General features: G+C 33.1%; 1 pseudogene; it reads right to left on the bottom strand.

Annotated features, from left to right (window-relative positions):
* Nucleotides 1-2,015: 2,015 nt before the first annotated feature.
* The window catches only part of LOC137639383 (piggyBac transposable element-derived protein 4-like), an 11,519-nt pseudogene continuing 6,034 nt past the window's right edge, over nt 2,016-7,500 (bottom strand).

Consider the following 7,500-nt stretch of genomic DNA (forward strand, 5'->3'; position numbering starts at 1 on the left):
TGCAAAAGATCTTCAATTAGGAAAAGATGCCAGAGTAATGGAGAGGATGCCTAATCATCTCCATCTATAAGGGAAAGGGAGACATCCAGGAATGTGGCAACTACAGAGGCATAAAGTTGTTAAGCCATAGTATGAAGATATGGGAGAAGATCATTGAGAAGAGACTCAGAGATGAAACAACAATTGGTGAGGAACAATTTGGATTCATGCCTCGAAGAAGGACTGTAGATACAATACTTGCTTTGAGGCAGATGATAGAAAAACATCGGGAGAAACATAGAAGGTTACATAGGGTCTTTATTGACCTGGAGAAGGCATAAGATCGAGTACCACGTCAGGAGCTGTGGAGATGTGTGAGAGAAAAGGGAGTCCCTGAGAAATACGTGAGGATCACCCAAGATATGTATGAAAGGGCACAAACAAATGCTAAGAGCAGTATAGGCCTAACAGAAAGTTTCCCAATAAATGTGGGACTACATCAGGGGTCTGCATCGAGCCCTTACCTATTTGATCTGGTCATGGATGTAGTAACACAAGATATTAGAGATTAGTGTCCTTGGTGTATGCTTTTTGCTGATGATGTTATACTGTGTAGCACTAGGCGAGAGGTAGTAGAAGAGAAACTAGAAGAGTGGAGAAGAGAAATGGAAAATAGAGGATTGAAGATCAGCAGGAACAAGACAGAGTATTTGAGATTGAAAAATGAGGAGAATGGGGAGGTTAGTTTACAAGGAGAGAGATTGGAAAGAGTTGAAAATTTCAGGTATTTAGGATCAACATTTGCAGAGGATGGTGATCTGGGGGCAGAAATAAACTACAGAATACAAGCAGGATGGAACAATTGGAAAAAAATGAGTGGAGTACTATGCGACAGGAAAATAGGGGTTAAGTTGAAAGGTAAAGTACACAGGACAGTTGTGAGACCGGCAATGGTGTATGGAGCGGAGACGTGGGCAATAAAGAAGACAGAAGAGAAGAAACTGGTTGTGGCAGAGATGAGAATGTTGAGAAGGATGTGTGGGGTGACAAGAAGAGATAAGATACAGAATGAGGTAATTAGGGGTACCACAGGAGTTAGAGAACTATCAGATAAGATCCAAGAAAGTAGACTGAGGTGGTATGGTCATGTCATGAGAAGAGATGAAAAATATATTGGGAGGAGAGTGATGGAAATGGTGGTACAGGGAACGAGAAGGAGAGGGAGACCAAAGCGAAGGTGGATGGACTGTATCAAGGATGACCTTCGAACAACGGGATTAACCAGTGATGAAGTGTGGGACAGAGGTAGATGGAGAACGTACGCCAGAAACATCGACCACACATAAAAGTGGGAAAAGATGCAGACAAAAAAGAATATATATATATATATATATATATATATATATATATATATATATATATAAATATATATATATATATATATATATATATATATATATATATATATATATATATAGTACACAAATGAACGTGCATGTATATATTAAAAGTGATCTATGATGCATAATATCTGATAACATCGTAGGTCAACTTATGTCCACGAGGATTAATATCCAGCACAGCAGTGCATTTGATCGCTCAGCTATTTTGAGGTGAAACTGAACTACGATACTGAGAGTGTCAAACTAAAGGAGGATACTGCTTGTATAATACTTCGAAAATATTTACAATAAAGTTATTACATTTCAAACAATTTTCCATTGAAATCATCTTGCTGTAAGACTATTCAAGTTTAATATCCTTATATATATTAACCATTGTATTTTAACATTCAGAAAAACGCCATGTATATCAGTAGCACAATTTTTAGGCTGTAATAATAATAATAATAATAATAATAATAATAATAATAATAATAATAATAATAATAATAATAGCAACAAAATTAATACAAGATTCTTGCCCAAATCATGTTTTTGGTTGTTTGCTACTAACCGTGGGCGGCCCTGGGATATAACCAATTTTTTGGTTCCTTTTATTTTTTGGTGGGGTTACAACTTCAACTATTGTATACATTATTCTAGTGAATCATCAGGTCCACCTGATATAAATAAAAAAGGTATTAAAGGTAACACAATTCCAGAAATAATACTGAAAAGGAACTATAGCATCATCATCATTAACATTAATGGCAAAATCTTATCTAAATGAAATTAGAGTTGGTGCATTTACAAATTTCAATACAAAATCAATTATATAGACTAATTAACATGATACAATTACAAACCTAAATTTGCTTACATTGCGCTTTGTATAGCAAAAGTCTATTTCAGTATTGTTGCTCTTACTTCCATAAGTTGTCAAGAAGAGAGGTCAAACGACTTTTCCTGCATGCTGTACGTGCAATTAAACTCGATTAAGAAAGCACATATAATATATATATATATATATATATATATATATATATATATATATATATATATATATATATATATATACACACATATATATATATATATATATATATATATATATATATATATATATATATATATATATCCAATAGGAATTTTTCGATTTTTTGGAATACAGTCGGATGTTCTGTGCTCTTTCCTTGACTCTAACTGGTTGTCGGCTAGCAGAGAGCGAACCATAATCCTTGTAAATGTAAACTCAATTCTTTATAAATAAACATTGGCGCCAGAACTCGAACACACACGTGTTTGTTAGAGTGTGTCATTCCTTTGAACCTATTTGCTTATTTGGTGTTGCAAATACAAAAGGATTTATTGATTTCACAGACTGCTGTCTCTTTCAATGTATAATGCAGCCCCCGAGAACAAACATATATTTTTGTCGCTCAATAATTGGAATTAAATACTAAAAGCTTTTGACAACCGAATTTATCAACAAAGATATTTCAATCTATACAGCAGCTCAATTAGGAGAAGGACACTCAAAATCAAACCAAATAAGATAGAATAGTGTGCCTGAGTGCACCCTCAAGCAAGAGAACTCTAATCCCAGACAGTGGAAGGCCATGGTACAGAGGCTATGGCACTATCCAAGACAAGAGAACAATGATTTGATTTTGGAGTGACCTTCTCCAAGAAGAGCTGCTTAACATAGCTAAAGAGTCTCTTCTACCCTTACTAAGAGGAAAGTAGGCACTGAACAACTAATTACATTGCAGTAGTTAACCCCTTGTGCAAAGAAAAAAATTTTGTATTCCAAGTGTTGTCAGGTGTGCGAGGACAGAGAAAATGTGGAAAGAATAGGCCAGATTATTCGGTATATGTGTAGGTAAAGACAAAATGAACTTCAACCAGAGAGAGGGATCCAATGTAGTACTGTCTGGCCAGTTAATGGACCCAATAATTCTAGCGGTAGTATTTTCTTAAAAGTTTTTCATTGAATATTCAGATAAACAAATAATAAAACTATAATAAAAAAAAGAATATATGATAGAAAACACAATTATATTATGATTTTTAATAATGATAAACCTATTACAGGTTTTCAATTTATTTAATATACAGTTATGAGATAATAAGAAAGAAATCTGAAATATTCAGAGACTTACCTTTAATTACTAAAGCTGCAAAAATCGAAACTTCTTCCAAAAGTCTTGGGTATGTTGCCGACAGAATTCTCGAGTAAATCCTATTTTGCTAATGCTTTTTTTTCTCTCTTCTTCCCGCTATCAATATCGATTATTATTATCAACGCCCTTTTGACACTAATTTCCACACTGATCTAAAAGAGATGTTTTTATTTACTTATATTTCATCCAAAGAATAATTTTCTCTTTTACCTTTTTTTCTAATTTTGATTTGATAGTTTCACATATATTTTTCGTAGCTTTTGAAGCTCAATATATTTCTATTCTCTCAAATATGACTTTACCGAACTGAATAAAATACTTCTTCCCTTACTTTTTCTTTCTGCTTTGGATGATTATGAAATAAGGTGTTATATATATATTTTTTTTAAAATCGGCACTGCCAAGCCAAACTAAGTTATGAAAATAACATTAATCAAGATTAATTCAATAAAAAGAAAGATATATAAATGAACCCAGTGATAAGAATAAGTATTAAATGATTTATACTTGCAAGACCATTCACAAACGAATACTAATCGCAAGACTAGATGAACGACACGCAGGTGCAGCACTAGTTAGCGGCTTTATACAACTTTCCGGAGGAGATAAACACGTGCAACCCTACCTTTGCACAACGGCGAACACGCTCACACTGGCTCTCAGGGGTTACGATGAGTCCCACTCGCTCCCATATGACCGACCATCCTTCCTCCTCCCTCGGACTGAGAACTCCACCCCCACCTCTCTCTCTCTCTCTCTCTCTCTCTCTCTCTCTCTCTCTCTCTCTCTCTCTCTCTCTCTCTCTCTCTCTCTCTCTCTTCTCATAATCCCAGCCGGATCTCTCCTTCCATTCTCTGGCACCGGATCTCACCCCCCTCTTCACAGTGTCTAAAGAATTTTTCATCATAAGTATATTAGACACGACCAGGTCTTGATACTTCTGTCGGGAATACCCTTAACGACGCATTCGCCAACTATAAGATCAAAGACTAAGACGCGCTCATACGCGTGAAAGTATATGTGCGTTCAAGATGACATACCTCGTGTTCATTCACTGTGTCTCTAAGAAATAATCGTTAACTTACATAATTAAACACGTATTTATCAAATAAATTATAACACACTTATATATATATATATATATATATATATATATATATATATATACATATATATATATATATATATATATATATATATATATATATATATGCGTAAAAATCACAGGAAAACGTGATGCTTAGATGCAGAAGAACCACAGGGAAAATGAAAATACGAAATATACGATTAAGTCCTGACTAGTTTCGTGATACTTCTTCAGAGGACTGCAGAAGTATCACGAAACTAGTCAGGACTTAATCGTATATTTCGTATTTTCATTTTCCCTATGGTTCTTCTGCATATATATATATATATATATATATATATATATATATATATATATATATATATATATTACATATATATATAGATATAGATATAGATATATATATATATATATATATATATATATATATGTATGTATGTATATATCAGCCACCGATTGAGATACCACTTCTAGAGAGTGGGCTTGTAGCATACTGTTTCTTCCAACTAGGATTGTAGCTTAGCAAGTAATAATAATAATAATAATAATAATAATAATAATAATAATAATAATAATAATAATCCCCTTTGGAAGGGATCGCACCAAAGAGTGAAGACTTCCGTTTCTCAGCAAATCTTTAAGAGTAAGGTTGGTAGTCACGTGGATTTTTCTTGACTCCAGTAGATGCTGTACTGAAAAAACGGTAAGATTAGTGCGGCCTGCTACCTACCAAACGTTCTGTACTTTTCAGCCATATCCATATATGGGTCAATTGTATCTACAAAAGGAGGGCGGTGGATCTCTATATTCTATATTCCCGAGTATATATATATATATATATATATATATATATATATATATATATATATATATATATATAAACATTGTATAATACATTGGTTACGCGCTAGTCTTCATTTCCATAGATCGTAGTACGATTAGCGATTTGGCCTGTGAGTTTAAGCTGTTTACTGGTAAGGTTACTGCTTTGGTTAGACACCACGGTGTGGGAGGGTCTCCCAGCTGACATTATGATGACTATTTCTATAAATAATTATGACTACCTCTAAAAATGAAACCAGACACCTATGACCTTTAAATATTCAGATACACACACACACACACACACACACACACATATATATATATATATATATATATATATATATATATATATATATATATATATATATATATATATATAACATGTACGTAACACTTACAGTAAACCAAGCAAGAGCCAGTAGCATCTTTCAACTATCTTTTAATGCCTTTTTAAGTAAACCGATTCAAGTAAACCTACAAGATAACACATATGGATTACAGAGACTGCTATGGATTAATCCCGAATAAGCCAAGACCATTAAACTGAATTACGGACAATCATGTGCATAATTCAACCTGGACTTTAATTATTATAATTTTCATTTGTCAATGCATGTTCTACAAGGATCCTTTAGTCAATATTATGGCATCTTGTTATTATTATTATTATTACTAGCCAAGCTACAACCCTAGTTGGAAAAGCAAGATTCTATAAGCCCAAGGGCTCCAATAGGGAAAAATAGCCCAGTGAGGAAAGGACATAAGAAAATAAATAAATGATGAGAATAAATTAACAATAAATCATTCTAAAAACAGTAACAACGTCAAAACAGATATGTCATATATAAACTATAAAAAGACTCATGTCAGCCTGGTCAACATGATAATATTTGTTCCAACTTTGAACTTTTGAAGTTCTACTGATTCAACTAATCAGTTAGGAAGATCATTCCACAACTTGGTAACAGCTGGAATAAAATCCCAACTTAACATCTTTTTAAAAAATTATAATCAAATTTAGTGAAACGGTCGGATGCTTAGTGATATATACAATATGAGAATATGTACAGTAAACTATCCTAGATGGATAATATCACGCTGACCAGGTACTCCACTTTGTGAAGTCTATGTTGCCATTTAAAGAACAATAGTAAATTACTTTCCGAAGAAAAATTCGGGAAGAAACAATATGAAGTCAATACCGTAATAGAGACGAGAATCGAGTCTTGAAATCAATACCTCATTCGAGAGAGAGAATAAAGCATCTTCATTGCTCAGTCCGATGATGTTCTGTAAAATAAATCAGGCCTAACTGTATTCCTGCATCTATATGTGAAACTATTTGAGTTAGACAGCTATAGATGGAAGACTTGTGATTATTATCGTTCCAAAAGTGATATAAAATATATACGGTATTAGTCCAAATATTCTAGATTATGCGTGAAAAAATAGGACAGAGATTATATTCTCACGTGATATTGAAATTCAGAGCATTCTTTTATTATTTCCTATAGAAAAAAATACCATCTAATCTCACGCATCATACAATGAGTGAACAATAAGACCTAGATTCAAATCCAAGTTCTCAATAACTATACATTCACTTATTTATTCTTAGTAATAAGGTATACATACAATAAAACCAGAAGGTGACTGGTTATATTACTATTAGTAATATTACTAGCTGAGCTGCATCCATAGTTATAAAAGCAGAATGCTATAAGCCCAATGGCTCCAACAGGGTAAAATAGCCCAGTGAGGTAAGGAAACAAGGAAATAAATAGATTACCAGAGATGAAATGAACCATTAAAATGAGGACATTTGAAAACATTAACAACATTAAAGTAGATCTTTCGTATATAGACTATAAATCTTGAAAAAACAAGAGGAAGGAGAAAGCAAGGGAACAATGGTACAATAAGAAAATAAAAACTATAAAATACACAGCAAAACAGTAAGCGACAACTCCGATTCAGTGAAATATATGCCTAGATATAATTATTAATTCATGAGCGACAAATACAAATTACATTCATTAGCGAA

The sequence above is a fragment of the Palaemon carinicauda genome, chromosome 4, assembly GCF_036898095.1.
Source record: "Palaemon carinicauda isolate YSFRI2023 chromosome 4, ASM3689809v2, whole genome shotgun sequence".
NCBI classification, from domain to species: domain Eukaryota; kingdom Metazoa; phylum Arthropoda; class Malacostraca; order Decapoda; family Palaemonidae; genus Palaemon; species Palaemon carinicauda.